The sequence below is a fragment of the Caretta caretta genome, chromosome 1 (assembly GCF_965140235.1).
Source record: "Caretta caretta isolate rCarCar2 chromosome 1, rCarCar1.hap1, whole genome shotgun sequence".
Classification (NCBI taxonomy): Eukaryota; Metazoa; Chordata; order Testudines; family Cheloniidae; genus Caretta; species Caretta caretta.
In genome coordinates this window covers 29,566,207-29,585,503 of record NC_134206.1, presented here as the reverse complement: position 1 = coordinate 29,585,503, position 19,297 = coordinate 29,566,207, and the positions used below count along the sequence as shown (strand labels likewise).

Below are 19,297 nucleotides of genomic sequence, written 5' to 3'. Positions count from 1 at the left end.
TAGATTAAAAGTGGAAAGGGTTCTGTAGTTTCTGGATCTGCAATCAGAGAAGCTGCTCCCTACTTGAGGAGGAGAGTAGTGCACCCTTCTTTACATGCTGACTACCAAAAATCCTCTCAGCCTAGCTGCTAGCTCCATTTTGGTTGCATTTCTTCGTAGAAGGGTAAAATGATCTGATCTGAATAATAATTTGCATATATACTGGCAGTTAGCATCAATTACATGGACCCTCATTGGTTTATGGGTGTGAAGTCCGACAGAGAAGGTCACAAGTCCTACACTCTCCATTTCAGTGTCCAAATTGGCTGGAAAATGTGTAATGCCGGAATTAGAATATGTCTACACTGCAACTAAAGACCTGCAGCTGGCCCGTGCCAGCTGACTCGGGCTAAGGGGCTTGGGCTAAGAGGCTGTTTAATTGCAGTGTAGATGTTCGGGCTCCAGCTGCAGCCTGAGCTCTCGGACCCTCTCGCAGAGGTTATGGATCTATTATAGGAGTGGGTTGGTGAGGTTCTGTGGCCTTCAGTGTGCAGGAGGTCAGACAAGATGATCACAATGGTTCCTTCTGACCTTAAAGTCTGTGAGTCTACACTGCAATTAAACAGCCCCTTAGCCCGAGCAACACAAGCCTGAGTCAGCAGGCACCAGCCAGTCACGGGTTTTTAATTACAATATAGCCATATCCTTCGACAGTTAGCTCCCTGGGGACTTCATATTTGAGGAGGCTTACGTGTAATGTTTATTCCACCATTGGTCTGGGCTTAGTTAAAACTCATGCAGTGTGTAGCTTATTTTTTGTTTGTTTACGAGGGTAGAGTTTGGAGCTAGGCCCCAATTAAAATTCACTGGGATTTGAGTGCCTCACTCCTTTAGTCTCCGTAGAAAATCCCAGCCTAACTTTGTAAAGCATTATGCTAGCAAAATGTAGCCCTTCCATAGTTGTAGATCCCTGGGTGAGTAAGGATCATAATCCCCATTGTACAGGCATGCAGAGTGAGGTGGCAAGAGGCTAACTGATTTACCCAGGTCAGTGAGTGAGTCAGTGAAAGAGCCAGGAATTAGAGCCGAGGTGACTCCAGGTCCCTTATCTATTGGGTTACACTGCCTCTGGGCTACAGCTTGTAGGACACAGACAATGTCAAATTGATTGGATGAGAATATGTAATAGGAGGTCCCAATTAAGACCTCAGTTGTGGCTTTGCTCTGAGCCCCAAGAAAGGGGCAGTGTGTTGCTGTGCTTCCTATTGAGCAGAACAGGAGTCAGATTGTTCCTCTGCAAATTACAATCTGTCTCATGGCACTTCCCCACCCTTCCTGGTGCAGTATACATCATCCCATGTGCTGGCACAGCTATGGCGACCAACGAGGGATGGACTTGTGGCTCCACCCAGTTCCCATCCACTCCCACTTGCCTGCACAGGAGTGGAGAGAAACACAGAGCCTCCATCCCCTCCTGTACTGCCACCTGCAGTATGAGGACTCAGCACAAGGGAGTAATGTGGAACCTTGCACCCCCTTATTTCTTCACACAACTGCCCTGTTCTATTCATTCCCTGGCACTGGTCACTGTTGGAAGACAGGATACTGGGCTAGATGGACCATTGGTCTGACCCAGTATGGCCGTGCTTATACACAAGCTGGACCACAACTGGGCTCTAAGTGTGGGTGAATGACTAAAGGGTTAATGCTTTCGTTGAGGTTAGAAAAGCAACCAAGTTTATTCAGTGCTTATCTAAACTCATCTGAACGTCTCTAAACTTTAAACCTAGCAAAAAACAGGCTTTCTTGGGACAATTTCAGTGTTTTCTCGTTTCAGCTAGAATGGCAATAATAAAAAACAGCCTCTTTCACGCAGTCTTCCTGGTCTCCGCTGGAACCATGCAAAGATATAGTAATTAACAGAACTGTTTAGAACTGTAAAGATTCAAATTCATAGCAGATGGTGTGCGTTGGTTCTGGCTTCTCATACTTAGTCCAAACACATCTGTTCCCTCCCAGTTTGCCCTAAGAATTATATCTTTACCATCATACACTTGCAACTATGCTCCAGGAATGAAAACACATTAACTTTAACCTTGCTCCTGAAGCTGCAAATTTGCCCCTGCTGGGTGCTAATTTAACTGCTTCCAAAGTGTCTGCTGGGCGTTCGCTTTTATTTCTTTAGTATTGCACACATCTGGCATGGTGCAATACGCCAGGGCACCGCAAAGGAAAATGCCGAACCTGATAGACTTAACCCTTCATGGAAAAATACAAATATGGTGGATTTGGGACCAGCACATCTCTCTCATCTTTTCATGCTGGTGAGAGTTTTGTTCCTCTGGGAGAACAGAATTGTAATAGCAGGCCGGATGGTCTAGTCAGGATTACTTGCCAACAGTGTCCCCGCTATATAGATCTTCCCCGTCTCAGAACTGGGCCTTCACATGGAGGATCCTGGCCTCCTGTGGGATCCATAAGTTCTGGGATGGCTTTGCTGTCTTTTTCCTAGGATGCAAAGTTTCCCATTGACTTCAGTAGGCTTTGAATGAGGCCATTAATGTCTCAGTGCCTCTGTACCCCATCTGTAAAGTGGGGATAATAATACTTCTTTTCTCCCACCCTTTGTCTAGCTTGCTTAGTAGATTGTAAGTTCTTCAAGGCAAGGGCTGTCTCTTCCTATGTGTATATATAATGTTGAGCACAGCTAGTCCAGAGAAAAGGCAAACAGATGGGTTTGGATTGGTTCCCTTTGGCTTTTGAGAATGCCATGGGATGGGGGGGGGCATTTTATGGGGTGACATAAACCAATCCTTCCTCTGGGAATGATCGTAAGGGGCTTTCATCCTTCTGGAATTTTCCATCCCCTCCCTTCCTGTGGGTGGAGCTGGTCAAAATAATTGGAATTTCAAAAATTCCCAGCAAAAAAATGGACTATTTTTTTCCTGGAAACTGTTGCTAAACATTTATCCCTATTTTGACCAATGCTACCTGTAGGATATTTCCGTGGCAGGGAGCTGATCCAGACCAGTGACTAACTTACATTATTACAGCAACAGACCCAATGATCTCCCTTTAATGTAGTGTTTTAGGTGTGCATTAACCATCTATGTGACACACTAACCAAACCAAAACACAAACTGAGCCAATCCAAAACCATCGGCCTGTCTCATTTCCTAGCATTGCTGATGCTCTGTCCACTTAATTAACCTGCCCTGCCCTGCTGATTGTCTGTTTAATTAGTGGTTTATATCATTTAGCCAGCTCACATGTTTCACTAATCTATTCTTGTTAATTTCATAGCTACATTTACTATCCCTTCTTGATTTAGGCTGGGATTTTCAAAAAGCGCCTGAGTGAGTTAGCCACCCAAAATTCAATGGGCTTTTTGAGAACCTCAGCCTTGCAGCCAAATGACTTCCCTGCCACACTCTGCCCTCTCTTCCTTGCTCTCACCTCCCTCGATTATCTCATTGCATTCCTCCATCCCATTTTTCACTCATTGTCCCTTCCTGTCTCCTCAAAGTCTTTCCCACTACCCTCACCCCTTCGAGGTCCGATCCCTCCACTCCTGTGCAGCTGAACACTTCTTAAGTGGTGTTGGACCACCGTGTGGTCCAGCACCTCGAGAAAGAAGTCATCTCCTTTGGGCTCAGGTATAGGAGACCCTTCCATATCCCTTCCCTTGGTTTTGGGACTCAGCAGCCTTCTGATAGAGTTTTCAGGGCCGAATTTTATTTTTAAAGTAGGTAAATAACTTGTGGATTATTCTCAGTCCACAAACTAAACCCTCCTTAGCAAACATGGAAATTTACTCCATGAGCTAAAAGCAGCTGGGTTCTGGCTTCGTCCTAAAAATGCAGTTCAGATCGGTACGTTTCACAAGCAGTAGGGCCTGGTCCAGAGTACATTGGAATCGATGGAAGTCTTTCCATTCTCTCAGCAGGCTTTGGACTGGGCTCTTTGTAGCTGTTTTTAATAGCCGCATGCATGCAGCAAATTATTTTGTAAAACAAAATAATGTATAGTGCTTTTAGTCCTTGCTGAGATGTGTTCACTTGTTATGGACTAATAGCTTGGAATATTCACTTAAGGAATTTGGCCCTTGATTTGTAGAGGTGTAAAAATGAATCTTAAAATGTCCAGGCTATAATTCGTAAAGGCACATCGTGGGATTTGGACATCCATGTCCAAATTGCTTACCCAGCTCTGGGGAGAGTCTCAGCTCAAGAAAACGAGGTGTGTTCCTGGGTGATTCTGTGACTTTAACATTTCTAGGCCCGTTTTATTTCTCCAGATTTCCCAGCCTGTCCTCCTTCCCCCCTCCCCCTGCCAGTACACAAGTTCTCGTGAGCTGAGACATTAATTTGTCCTCTTGTTGTGTGTTCATCTGTGCCTCTTGATAATGAAGGCTAATGGGAAATTTGTGGGCATGTACTGAGCAGGATACAGGCCCTTAGAAGGGGACGACTGGGGATGTGTGTGTACCATGCATTAGCACAGCTGACACAAAGGACCCTGGCTGTGCTAGTTATCATTAGTTTTGTCTATTGTTATAATCTGTTCAGGAGGGTTTTTTCTTTTTCTTTTCTTTTTTTTTCGCCAAGTGGAATCCAAAGTGAGTCAGAAACCATTAGACTGATACTCCAATCATTGCATTTGCACTTTGATAGTTAATGAAAATCATTTGTGGAAAAGAAAAAAAAAGAAATGAAAGGCCCTAGGATATTTTCTATAAGGACCTCTAAATTTGATACTAGGGAGTGTAAAAATGTTTGGACTGCTGTGAACAAATGGATGCAATGCTAATGGACTGTTTTATTCATCTGCATTGTTGATTTTCAAGCAGAGGAAGCCACTATGCAAAACAAAATAAAACGAAAAGCAGTTCTATGGCTACTAATTAGAGAACTCTGGCTTGAAATTTGCATTTGATGCAATGGATCTGAACAATAAAGTAGCACGTTATTCTCAGGGAAAGAAAGCGAGTGTGTAAGCAGAACAAGTGGTTGATTTCCTGTTGCAGCCTCACTAGAATGAAGTTTTCAAGATCCCTGGGCCTCTCGGAAAAAGAGCAGCATTTCTCAGAGTAATTATTCTGGGTGTGCGTGGGCTCTTGTACAGATGTCTGTGTTTCTAACAGCTTTTTCTAGTGTCTCAGCAAGCCATTTATAGTGACAAAACAATGCTATAGCTGGACTTCTGGGACATCAGTTCCCAGATGGTAAATGACCAATATTTGCATTATTTCAACCTCATGCTAGAAGTGCACAAATAAAAATGCACAAATAAGATAGTTGGGAGAGAAAAGATGGCCCTTTGTTGTGGCATCTGAATTCCAGTACTGTGTAGTAATAATAAATAAATAAATATGTAGCATCTTCAAATTATTTTACATCCATTAACTAATTCATCCCCACCATGCTTGTGACGCTGGTAACTAAGTAACCAATTTACAGATAAACTAAGAGGTTAAAATCAACATTTTCAAGCGTGGGTGGCCAAAAGTTAGGCACTTAAAGCCACAATAAGGTATCTAAGTAGATGAATTGATTTTCCAAAGTGCCAAACAAGCACCCTTTCAAGTCAGTGACTTGGAACCTAAATACATTATTTTCACATAGTTCTTTGTGTGTAATTTCCTAGGTTTATTTAAAAAAAGGAAAGCCCAAGTTTTTTATGTACAGCTGTATCAACCACCCCATCATGTATCAGCAGCAAGTTTTGAACCTTGAACTTTTACCACTGGAGTGCAGATATCTACCACTTGAGCTCCACGACTGTGTTTGCTAGTAGCAGGAGTAGGCTGTTACTCTGGCAGGGGATGGGCTGCTGAGGCAATGTGCGGGATCTGGGGGGTAGTCAGTGGGAGCTCAGCCTGGCTCTGTCTCTCCCACTGAAGTAGTGGATCTCCAGCCCACGTGGTACCCACAAAGGAGGAAAGGGCTGCAGAGACGGTGTGTTGGATCTGGAGAGGTGGTGTGGGAAGCCCTGCTTGACTCTCTTCCCCTTCCCCCCACCTGGAGCTGGGGGATCTCTTGCCCATGTGGTGCTCTCAGAGGAAGGTCATGTGCCGGATTTGGGGAGAAGGCTCCCTTCTTTTCCTCCCCCATTGCTACAGCTGCTCGGGCACTTTCCAGGTGTTCCCAGTGCAGCATGTGCTGCTGTTGCAACTTTGGCCCACCTGTTCAGAACGTTAACGTTCAGTTATTATTTTGCCATGGTGCCAGAATTTTCCTGAGGAACACAAGCAGCGGAAAGCAAGTGATGATTTTCAACCGTTTATAACTCGTCCAAATTTGAATGAAATTTCATGGGGAAGTGAAAGGCCTGTCTCTAGCTTCAGGGCTCTGTCCCTGCTGGATTTCTAAGGTTTGCTGCAAACAGTAGAAGTGTTCGAACTTCTCAAAAATGGCCACAAGAATCTTTTATAACGTAAAGTGTTAGGCAGCCTAAATATAGGGGTTGCTGCCAGCTTCCCCTATAATATTCAAAAAAACTTTTTGCTGATTTTTATAAGGCAGTTGGAATGAATTACCAGTGTCCTGCAAAAATAGCTGTGGATGTATTAACTTTTCCATTTTTTGTTTTATTATTCCCTGCTGTTGAAGAACTGTAAGCAAAAGACTCCGAGGCTGATCCTCATTAAACCTAAAACCCTTTCCCACCGTTCTGGCAGTAGAAAAGGCCCTTAAAGAGGGTGGAAATAGAATTACACAGTAAGGTGGACTTCGGTGTAAAGGGGCCTTAGTGGTAGTGAGTCAGTCCCTACGTGTTCCAATTGCTGTTTAAAAAAAGAAAACCATGTGGAAAGTAAACTCAGAATAATTAATTCAGCAGCAGGAGCGGCAGCAAAGAAACCCGATATATTCATCAATCAACACTGGAGACCTGTTTGTTTGGACTAGTTAGAGAGTGATGAATAGGTCCTCTGTTTAAAACATTCAGCTACAGTGAGAAAGGGTAATAAATTATATGTTTGTTAATTGTATATACCATATGTATAGAAAGCACAAAAAATTGTTAATACACTGTAACAGTGACAGACTCTTCTAACGCCCTAAGAGCCTTAACTCATTACAGTTAAACTATACTTGTGGAGACCTCAATTGGTGTTTCCTGGTGTATCGGAGGTGGGAGAAGCTTGTCTATTACACACTCCAATGCTACAGGGATGAGGGTGGTATAAGAACTTATATAGAATAGAATGTAGTGGTGTGAGTAGCGGAGAGCCATAAGTTCAACACTGTGTTATGCTGTGTTATAATGAGTTATGGGTGATATGGAAGTGGTCTTGTCATTTGAACACTCTCTGAGTATATTTCTCTCTTTTCTGCTGACAAGATCAGTCAAATAAGCTCCAGGCTTCACTGCACTTCTTTGTCAGCAGCAGTAGCAGAGAGAGAGAACAGCCAAAATAGGACTGGCATAGGAGAAGACCAGAAATGTCATTGTATTGTTTGGGTTTGACACTGCCTTGTCCCATGATGATCTGTGGGACATGGACCCACAGACTTTGAACAAGATCCTTGCTCTTTGTGACTTGTGAAGGTGAACACTCTATGGGACCTATTTTCAATGTTTCTTTTAAGAGGAGCAGAGAGCCAGCTCAGCAGAAATATGTCAAAGAATGGCTGAAGAAACCCTCACTGCGCACTGAGGATCTAGTCTCAAATCTCCCTTTTGGTGGAAGGTGCTGAAGACGTTTACAGCTGGGCAACTGAAGTGTCCTCCGGATAGAATTCTCTGGTGTGCTCCAATCTGGTTTCAGTCCACAGGACAGCCTGGAGCTGGTCGGAGCAGGTTTTCAAAGTCCATCTCTGAATTTTACAGCTTAGGTCTGTCTCTCATTTCTTTGATCTATTTTAGTTTTCAGCTACAAAGAAAAGCTTTGATCAGCTTCAAAAGTTTCCTTTTTTGCCCCACCTTGTTCCATCAGATGACTGTGCTGTTGTAAAATTTTGTACACATTATTACACCCATTTATGTTTCAGTCAAGGCAAAATGGATGCGAATTCAGTCTAAAACACGAGCTTACAAATTGAAGTTGCTTTTCAGAAATCCTTACTCTTTGGTCAGCCTGTTTGTATTCTCGAGGGAGTTCAGAATGTAAAATAATCCAAAGTCATGTATTTATAATGACCCTAAACTAACAGTACAGGATAAAACACAGTTGGGTTTTTTGTAAATCATCTCAGAGGAGATGAACGGTTTAAGAATTTGCTTCACTTTGCATAGACTGGCTTTTCTCCAGCATTTGCTCCTCAAGTCAAGGCAGTGAGGAAATGAGTCTAATGTATGAGAATGTTGCCATGTTGTTAAATGGTGGTGTAAAAGCTGTGCTTACTTCCATGGGAATGAGAACCTTTGCCAAAAGTGAGATGCCTAAGCTTTCCCTTGGGACCACGTCCTAGCATGGAATAAATGGAGGAAGTTACTGTGAGAAGTCAAAGCAGGCAGCAGTAATGATGTGGATCTGTGTAAGTGTATGTCAGTAGGAACAGAGGAGCAGCCTGCAATTCTGCTCTTCGTGGCACATGTGATATCAGTTTAAAAGTTCATAGAGAGAACAGCCACCTGTACCTATCTCTTTGTGGCCTCTGTGTCAGTGCATACCTAACACGTACATTTCTGACCACTGCTCTGTTTTTTCAAACATATACTCATTTCAAAGGGAGCCAGATTCTGCTCTCTGTTACGCCATTGTGCAAATCCAGAGTAACTCCACTGAAGTCAGTGGAATTACTCCAGTTTTGTGCATGGGTAAACAGAGAGCAGAATTTTGCCTGTGGCCTTTGGAAGATTTGAATGGGCTACTAAGTGTATTGCAGTGATCTGACCAAATCCTCACCTGGTGTAAATCAGCATAGATCCATTGATTTCACTGACTCTAGGGAGGGGACTCATCATCCTAGTCTACACATTCAAAATGGCTTTTTTAAAATACAGAATAGATGTGTTTGATTTCTTTTAAATACAGCTCATTTCAAACCCCCGCTAGCAAAAAGGACTTTTTTTTAGTTATTTTTATTTGATTGGAAGAGGGGAGAACTCATTAACTTTGCCATTTTGAAAGCCTAGGACTGTAGCTTAGCAGAGCACAGACTAATACTGTTCATTAAAATATGCATGTTTGATGTTTGAGGTAATGCTTCCACAAATCCTCAGGGAGATGATTCTGCAGAGCTAAAACAATATTTCTCACAGCCAAATGGCACAAATTCATTAATAACGTTTTGTGATCAAGATGAAAGGTACACTTAGTAATTGCTGAGTATAAACTTATTTTTCAAATATACCCTTATTGCCCATGGATAATAGACTGATGTAGATTGTTGCATTTCATCCTTTCCTCTCCCTCCTCCCTCCCCAGACTGGTTCACCAGCAATTTCTGTGGAAGAGGTTTAAGGAATGATGGGAATTTCTGTTTGGCCAAATCCTATCATTCTGCTGGCACTTATCTGGCATTATAAAACAGACAGATTTGTTAACTGCAACCCAGGGATGTGAATTTTGCTCACAGGAAATGGCATTTTAAAATCTTAATTTCTGTCCCCTCCTCCCCCCAGTGTCTGTTTCTAGTCTTCCAACAAGATAGAAACAAGGAACAAAACACACATGAGGCAGTAGGTTTCGTTTTGGAAAATCAGGCTGTAGATGATAAGCTGCTTGGGGGTTTAAAGGAGAGTGAGAAAATGTGCACGTGCAATAAAATCATAACTATCCTACCCATTTATTTTGACCACATAGTCTTTGGGGAGAAAAAAAAATATGGGCATGCATTCAGTGGTGTTACATTACTCTAACTAAGATAGCATCTGAACCCTTTTACTGCCAATAATTTTGAAATGAAACTGCAGTATGGGTAAAGCTTTGAGCCCTCTGATGGTCTGGTAGTTACATACTGTGTTTTACCTACCTAGAAGGTTTGACTAAAGAAGAAAGATAAATAACACCGTCCTTAACTTGACTTTTTTCTGCTACTTTATGGCTAGCTAGTCAGAGTCATAAGTGAAGCCTTTAAATCAGGAACTTAAACCCTATTCCCATGTCATATATGAATTTATGGCTCTTCAGCAATGAGTCATTTGTTAATATTTCTCATATTGTGCTTGTTCTATATCCTTTATGTTCACAAATATGAACACAGGGGGCCCAGTCCTGCTCCCAGTGAAGAGGATGGCAAAAATCCAGTGAGAGCAGGATCAGACCCAAAATGTAGCCCAGGGATAATGTATTTCTGGAAATGTTACGGTGCTTCAGCTAATGTAAATAGTGGCATAGGGTTGTCTACAGGGAAAATAATGCTGCAGATGTTCAGATGATAGATTTTCACTCGTCTATGCTGTAACCTTATAATTCATGATGCAAATTTTTTAATTTTCATTGTTAAAGAAAGATTTATTAGCCTTTATAAACGACATACCTCAAGGCTGTATGAAAGATGCGCATGTGAGCAAAACTACTCCAAGTGGAGTGTGAAGCTAATGGGGAAAATTCTGCTTTTCACCAGTGAAACAGCATTTTCAATCATCAGAGGAAAAGAGAGACTGCCTGAGAGCCTACTTTGCGTCACTTGGTCTTGATCTGAGAACTTTGCCCATGTGACCAGAGGTTCTCATTGTCACAAGTTTGAGTCTTGAATCAAGATGACCACATTCTCATATACACTAAGCCACTTTTATGCTGTCCTGGCAGTGTAAAGGGACCTTAAAGAATGTGTAATAAATTACAGTTAAACCCACTCCAAGGCCTTTTTACACTTCCAGAGCGGTGAAAAGATGCCATAGGGTATATAACAATTGAAACCATGAATTCCAAATATACAGTGGGACCAGCTCTCAGTTATACTAGGTCCCCTTTGCAGTGGCAGTGTAAAGGGCCCTTAAAGTATGAGCCCGTTACATTAACCCCACTTAAAGCCCACTTTAAACTGCCAAAGTGACATAAAGGAGTGTTAGGGTACATCAGAATCAAATAGCATGTGATTATCACAAATGGGGGGGGGCACATTTTCAGAAGTGCCCAGCTGCCCCCAAATAAAGTGGCTGGATAGCCACGAGTTCTCCTGTAGAGAACAAGAGCTGCTGGCTGGGCACTTTGAAAAATCTGTCCCGCTTCCTGCAGAAGCCTAAATGAGAGCTGGTGGGTGTGGAGCTGGTGTGAAAATCTGGCCCTGAACGGTTACGTTCTTCTGGGGTTTCAGAAGAGCCTAGGATCAGGTGTTTGAGGGCTCAGTGCCCAGCAGCTCTCAGAGAGTCTCCTGGCTACATTTTCAAAAGAGCTCAGCAGTTGACATGCACCCAACACACAGAGCTCTTCTGAACATCTGTCCATATATATTGGTGCGTAAAATAGAAGTAGAAGTCTTTTGGAAAAGCTAGCTCACAGGATTAATAGCTGGTGGATTTCTTCTGTGCATGGCTGTCATTTAAAAGTAGAGTTTGAACCAAGGCGCCGACTCCATGGGTGTTCTGGGGCTCAAGCACCTACTGAAAAAAAAATAGAGGGTGCTCAGCACCGGGAGGTCTGGATTAATCTTTTGTGGGCCATGGTGCCTGGACCATGGCCCCATTCCCTGCTCCACTTGTGCTCCTCCAAGAGGCCCCTCCCCTGCTTGGCCTCTTTCCAATCAGGTTCCGCCCACTGCTCGCACGGGGGTGGGGGAGGGGCGGAGAGGAGCACCCACCAGCAAAAACAAAAGTCAGTGCGTGTAGCTTGAGCTATCAACACATGTAACAAAGAAATATTTGAGAAGGAAACACGTACCAAAGAATATTTACCTCTGTTTAAACCTTTGTTTTAGGCCTGGTCTACACTAGGTAGTTACGCAACTTCAGCTATGTGAATAATGTCGCTGAAGTCAACGTACTTAGATCTACTCACCGCGGTGTCTTCACTGTGATAAGTCGACGGCTGACGCTCCCCTGTTGACTCCGCCTGCGCCTCTCACTGCGGTGGAGTACCAGAGTCGACAGGAGAGTGCTCGGCGGTCGATTTATCCCATCTAGACTAGACACAATAAATCGACCCCTGCTGGATCGATCACTGCCCGTCAATCCTGCAGGTAATGTAGACAAGCCCTTAGACACACAAAGGTAATCCCAGAGATGAATTTGGCCCAATACAGGATTTCTGCAGTTTGTAACAGTTCAGTGCACTGTTGACTGGAATATTGAAGTTGATGACTAGAAATATAATATGATTCCAGCCCTGGGCAAAGGATCTTTGTCATCACATAGTGGAATTGTCATGGGATGCAGTTATAGTTATTTCATTAGAAGCAGAGCTAGCAGGGAGAAATAAAATAAAGAAAAGCAGGGAGAAATAAAAGGGGAAGGAGAATAAAATTAACTTATTAACTGCATAGGCCAAATCTCCATTTGTGTACCAACAAGAAAGGCTTTTGCAAGAAAATAGTGTAAGATAACCCAATTACGCTACTCAGTACTGTTGCAATATTAATGCAAAGGCCAAAGTTCCATGGGTTTGTATTAAAGTATGACTATAGTTAGAAAAGTGAAGATGTAAAAAAGGCACTTTCTTACTCAACTGATCTGGCCCCAGTGTGCACTCAAAGCAGGGTGAGCAGATGTCCTGATTTTATAGGGACAGTCCTGATATATGGGGCTTTTTCTTACATAGGCTTATTTCGTATATAATATTTTCTTATTACCCCCCAACCCCGTCCCGATTTTTCACACTTTCTATCTGGTCACCGTAACTCAGAGTCATATCTACTTACTTTACTGCCACAAACAAGTCTTTACTATTTTTTCCCCTCCTATTAGCAATGCAGAACAGCAACATCTAAGGGAGAGCTGACTAGATCAGTCTGGCTCTCACGTCATCAATAAAATTGGTAACTATGTTCAGACTGCAGAAACTTTATTACTGCTGGTGATGCATAGGCTGGAAAGAACACAGTCTGACTTTCAAACCTCAGGTGGAGTTGGCAATGCTGACAGCTGGGAAGCTTTGATGTGTGATTCTGCAATGAAAAGTAAATCTGAACATGGCCTTGTGAGGTTATGTGTTTTTGGCTTCTCAGCGACTCAGAGATTTAAACCATTTTTAACTATAAAAATGAAATGTCTCCCCTTTAAAAAATGTCACTTGTATGCAAGACCTGAATCTACTGACGAACACCAAAGACCAACAATAATGTCTCAGCATACTGTGTTGCAGTGTTTAACCATGCGTTGCAGAGTCAGCATCAGAAGGAGTAGGAGCAGAATGACAGTTTAAAAGGATTTCCTGTTAATGGATATTGAAGTTTAAACCCTGTCTCTGAATACCTACCTTCCATAGCCACATAATTAATCCTAACCAAGGACATTGTCCGACCCAAAACGAAGAGAATAATATTTTTAAAAATTGAAATGCCTTTCTAAAAACTTTCATTATTTTAAAACTGAGTCTTATCCAAAGTGCTCTCAAAAGTTACAACTATAATTTAAGATGGTTACATTTTTATTGTTATTTGTCATGTCCCAAAATATGCTAGATGTTATGCTAAATCTCCCATTGACTTCATTAGACTCTTGATAAGACTGAAATGCATGATGAAGTGGGTTCTAGCCCATGAAAGCTTATGCCCAAATAAATTTGTTAGTCTCTAAGGTACCACAAGGACTCCTCATTGATTTCGCTGATACAGACTAACACAGCTACCACTCTGAAACCTGTAACAAAATGGGTTCCTGTCTTGAAGAGCTTATAGTATAAGGCCCTTCCACAGACATTAATGTGTGCATTTAACGCTGCTCATGTGAGGAGTCCCATTGCAGTCAGTGTTTGCAGGATCAGAGCATAAACACAACCGTTAGGGTACTATTATTAATTATTATTATTATTATTATTTCTTAATAACATTTATATTTCAGTAGAAGCTAAATGAAAACCAGGTCAGGACCCCATTGTGCCAGGTGCTAGTCAAACATACAGTAAATAACGGTCCCTGCCCTATAAAGCTTACAATCTAAAGATGTGGCCACATGTGTACTCTCCTTACTAAATGAACTTATATCCCCCAGGAGTTACTGTATATTCGTGTGTACAATCTGACTCAGCTACAAGCTAAGATTTCGTTATCAATAACTAAACAGAATGACTCGTGCAAAAGTTCACCGCCATTTCTGTATTCTCGTTTTTAGTGCAAGGTAGAGCAACAGAATTGCTCAGAGGCTGTCTATCATCACATCTTCTTGTATAGCCCTTGTATAGCCCTTCAAGAGGGGTGGGGAAAGGTGTCCCAGCCAGGAGGATTGGAAACCCTCTCCAAGGGTCCCCCTGGTCTGGTTTAATCTGTTCCTCCTCAATGCTCAAAGAAAGAGCTAAATAGGCTTCATTAGGAGCTTCTTTTGTTGTTTTAAATGCTTAATCAGAGCTGAAATCACTTGAGATGGGGCAGTGTTTCAGCCTGCAAAGAGTTGTAAATCACTGAGACTGATGTGCAGAGGTCACAGCAGTGGCTGGAGAGGCGCAGCCAGTGGCCAGTAGGCGAGTGCCCGAGCAGTAGAGCGAGTAAGATGCCTCCTTACCTCTACCCAGGGTGGAATTTTTTTTTAATAACTTTGTGGGGGAGGGACAGCTCAGTGGTTTGAGCATTGGCCTGCTAAACCTAGGGTTGTGAGTTCAATCCTTGAGGGGGCCATGTAGGGATCTGGGGCAAAAATTGGGGATTGGTCCTGCTTTGAGCAGGGGGTTGGACTAAATGACCTCCTGAGGTCCCTTCTAACTCTGATATTCTATGATTGCTATAGTATGAGAACACTTCTGTGTGTCAACTGTATGCTCCTATTGCATGCATGGAATTGCCTGGCTCCTCCTCAGTTTTGCCCTCTTGATTTTAGTGCAAGATACAGTACCAAGAGTTCTGTAGCTTCCGATAGCTTCTGCAGCTTTGATTTAAAGTAATCCCAGGCCTCCTCTACCTTTAGATCCATAAGTTCTTCCTGTATCTTAGCACCTGGAAGACAGCATACCCTTCTATTCTATGGATCAGCTCTGGTTACAGGCCTGTCTATTCTTCTCAGTAAAGAGTCTCCGATCACATAGACCTGCCTTTTCCTGGTGACGGTGCTATTATCCAGTCTATCATCCTCTGTTCCCTCTGGCTGCAAGTTCTTTCCATTCCTATTCTCCCTTGTAATCCTCTTCAACCCATCCTGTATCCTCCTGGGGCTCATATTTGCTGTAGTCTCCATTGACTCTTCCCCTTTTCCTATAGGACTAGCCGCTCTTCTCTTCTTTCTTGCCCTTCCACCTTCAGTGATTACCTCCTCAGCCCCTTCTTCATTTTCCAACTCTGCTACTGTGTGCAGAAGCTATCGGAAGCCTGCATCCCAAGAAAGGGGAAAAAAATCATTGGCAGGAGTTGTAGACCAAGCTGGATGAGCAAGCATCTCAGAGAGGTGATTAAGAAAAAGCAGAAAGCATACAGGGAGTGGAAGATGGGAGGGATCAGCAAGGAAAGTTACCTTACTGAGGTCAGAACATGTAGGGATAAAGTGAGACAGGCTAAAAGTCAAGTAGAGTTGGACCTTGCAAAGGGAATTAAAACCAATAGTAAAAGGTTCTATAGCCATATAAATAAGAAGAAAACAAAGAAAGAAGAAGTGGGACCGCTAAACACTGAGGATGGAGTGGAGGTCAAGGATAATCTAGGCATGGCCCAATATCTAAACAAATACTTTGCCTCAGTCTTTAATAAGGCTAAAGAGGATCTTAGGGATAATGGTAGCATGACAAATGGGAATGAGGATATGGAGGTAGATATTACCATATCTGAGGTAGAAGCAAAACTCAAACAGTTTAATGGGACTAAATTGGGGGGCCCAGATAATCTTCATCCAAGAATATTAAAGGAATTGGCACCCGAAATTGCAAGCCCATTAGCAAGAATTTTTAATGAATCTGTAAACTCAGGGGTTGTACCGTATGATTGGAGAATTGCTAACATAGTTCCTATTTTTAAGAAAGGGAAAAAAGTGATCCAGGTAACTATAGGCCTGTTAGTTTGACATTTGTAGTATGCAAGGTCTTGGAAAAAATTTTGAAGGAGAAAGTAGTTAAAGACATTGAGGTCAATGGTAAATGGGACAAAATACAACATGGTTTTACAAAAGGTAGATCGTGCGAAACCAACCTGATCTCTTTCTTTGAGAAAGTAACAGATTTTTTAGACAAAGGAAATGCAGTGGATCTAATTTACCTAGATTTCAGTAAGGCATTTGATACCGTGCCACATGGGGAATTATTAGTTAAATTGGAAAAGATGGGGATCAATATGAAAATTGAAAGGTGGATAAGGAATTGGTTAAAGGGGAGACTACAACGGGTCCTACTGAAAGGTGAACTGTCAGACTGGAGGGAGGTTACCAGTGGAGTTCCTCAAGGATCGGTTTTGGGACCAATCTTATTTAATCTTTTTATTACTGACCTCGGCACAAAAAGTGGGAGTGCGCTAATAAAGTTTGTGGATGATACAAAGCTGGGAGGTATTGCCAATTTAGAGAAGGACAGGGATATCATACAGGAGGATCTGGATGACCTTGTAAACTGGAGTAATAGTAATAGGATGAAATTTAATAGTGAGAAGTGTAAGGTCATGCATTTAGGGATTAATAACAAGAATTTTAGTTATAAGCTGGGGACGCATCAATTAGAAGTAACGGAGGAGGAGAAGGACCTTGGAGTATTGGTTGATCATAGGATGACAATGAGCCGCCAATGTGATATGGCTGTGAAAAAAGCTAATGCAGTCTTGGGATGCATCAGGAGAGGTATTTCCAGTAGGGATAAGGAGGTTTTAGTACCGTTATACAAGGCACTGGTGAGACCTCACCTGTGTGCAGTTCTGGTCTCCCGTGTTTAAGAAGGATGAATTCAAACTGGAACAGGTACAGAGAAGGGCTACTAGGATGATCCGAGGAATGGAAAACTTGTCTTATGAAAGGAGACTCAAGGAGCTTGGCTTGTTTAGCCTAACTAAAAGAAGGTTGAGGGGAGATATGATTGCTCTCTATAAATATATCAGAGGGATAAATACCAGAGAGGGAGAGGAATTATTTAAGCTCAGTACCAATGTGGACACAAGAACAAATGGATATAAACTGGCCACCAGAAAGTTTAGACTTGAAATTAGACGAAGGTTTCTAACCATCAGAGGAGTGAAGTTTTGGAATAGCCTTCCAAGGGAAGCAGTGGGGGCAAAAGATCTATCTGGCTTTAAGATTATCCTCGATAAGTTTATGGAGGAGATGGTATGATGGGATAACATGGTTTTGGTAATTAAATATTCATGGTAAATAGGCCTAATGGCCTGTGATGGGATGTTAGATGGGGTGGGATCTGAGTTACCCAGGAAAGAATTTTCTGTAGTATCTGGCTGGTGAATCTTGCCCATATGCCCAGGGTTTAGCTGATCGCCATATTTGGGGTCGGGAAGGGAATTTTCCTCCAGGTCAGATTGGGAGAGGCCCTGGAGGTTTTTCGCCTTCCTCTGTAGCATGGGGCACGGGTCACTTGCTGGAGGATTCTCTGCTACTTGAAGTCTTTAAACCATGATTTGAGGACTTCAATAGCTCAGACATAGGTGAGAGGTAGTGGGTGGGTGAAATTCTGTGGCCTATGTTGTGTAGGAGGTCAGACTAGATGATCATAATGGTCCCTTCTGACCTTAGTATCTAGGAATCTATGAATCTATGTAGCACAAAGGGCTTTGGAGTTCCAACATGTATTTTTCAGTATAACATTCTTTCACACTTTTTCATATTGGGAAAAACAGGAGCTTCCTACTGCCCAGTGTATGTAAGGGACTTTGAGAAATAGGTAAGGCAAAGCTTTCCTGGTAAAATCTATTTAATCCATGTTGACCTTTCCTAAGTGTACCTTAAATGAAGCATTAATCATGGGGCACTAGTAGAGGGGAGGAATATCTTTTCACTTAATCATTCATGACCAATACTTTTCTTGTAAACTTGATTCACTGTCTTGCCTGGCAATTTTGGGAGTGGGTTTTTTTGTTGTTGTTGTTGGGGTTTTTTTTTTTTTTTGGGGTTTTTTTTGTCTCTCATTTTTAAGCCACAAGCTGCTTCTTATCCTGAAAACAGTTCTTTTTAGGTCAAAAACTGTATGAAGCCATTTTTTCCTTCTCCTAGGTGTGCTGCCAGGACAGAGGAGGTCCAGGGTCTTGCCATTCAGTGTCAGAAATAAAGTCCTGACAGTGATAAACAGTGTCAAGATGTGAATCTGATTCAGAACTCAGCACGGGAGATGTCTAGGAAGACAAGGTTTTACCATTGTTGTAAATGTCTTGTTGCTTCAGAAAAAGCTGTTGACCTTTTACCGTCAAACCAGAAAAGCAACATAGCTAATGATTTTCCTTATTGGGGCAGGGGGCAGGGAGCTGTTTGAGTCTGTTTCTGTCATCACCATCAAGCTGGAAGTTCCAAAAAAAAATTTTTTTAATCTGTACAAAGGTCAGTGAAAGCTTAAAGTTTGCAACTTGAAACCACTGGCATGAAAGCATGGCACTTCGTTTCTGTTTGGAAAGGTGCATGTTTGTGGAATCAAATCAAAAGGTTCTTCTGAATCTAGTGATTGTGTGCGTAATTATATATATATATATAAAATTTATATATATATAGAGAGAGAGAAATACATAAGTTTTAAGATTTTAAGGGTTATTTTTTATTCTAAATCCTTCCTTACTAGTGGCTTATTAAAGAGAATGATCATTTAAAATAAAAACCCTCAAATGGAGATTTAATCCTCAAGAGAAGAAGTACTCCATTTATTGGAACCTTACTTATCTCACAGAGAATAAGGGGATTATGTGATTGCTTTTGTGTTCTGAATGATTGTGGCTAGACAGTTACAGACATAATAGACTTGCCTACTGAAACAGAAGCATTACTGTTAGAGGGATATGCAGCTGGTTGCAAGAAACATATTTATCTGAACAGAAATGCCCCTTGTAATTTGCTGAAATGCACGCTCTGAACGTGGAAGGCAGGCATTTTTGGAATACATACACTGCCTTTTGTTACTGTTTTTGACACAGCATAGCCTCTGGAGATACTGACCTTAGTGCACTACAGAATTAGCCAAGGGACCTGAGCTTGTGAACCTTTGAGAACATAAAATACAGCAGATCAGCTAGAGACTGAGTGCATCATGGGGGATAAGGACTGGCTTCAGCAATACACAGCACGAGCTAAAGTAATGGAAAGCAAGCAGAGAACTAGAGCCTATATAAGAAAAAGCCCCATATATCAGGACTTTCAATAGGAATTGGGCACCCAGGTCCTT

General features: G+C 42.2%; 1 protein-coding gene and 1 long non-coding RNA gene across 4 annotated transcripts in view; one reads left to right on the top strand and one right to left on the bottom strand.

Annotated features, from left to right (window-relative positions):
* The window catches only part of MAML2 (mastermind like transcriptional coactivator 2), a 290,103-nt gene that overhangs the window by 202,662 nt on the left and 68,144 nt on the right, over positions 1 to 19,297 (top strand). The window lies entirely within an intron of this gene.
* Positions 9,501 to 19,297, bottom strand: part of LOC125633963 (uncharacterized) — a 32,328-nt gene continuing 22,531 nt past the window's right edge. For both annotated transcript variants that reach the window (XR_007355740.2, XR_007355739.2), the window contains one exon: positions 9,501 to 11,472. This is a non-coding gene — a long non-coding RNA (uncharacterized LOC125633963). The remainder of the gene's footprint in view (positions 11,473 to 19,297) is intronic.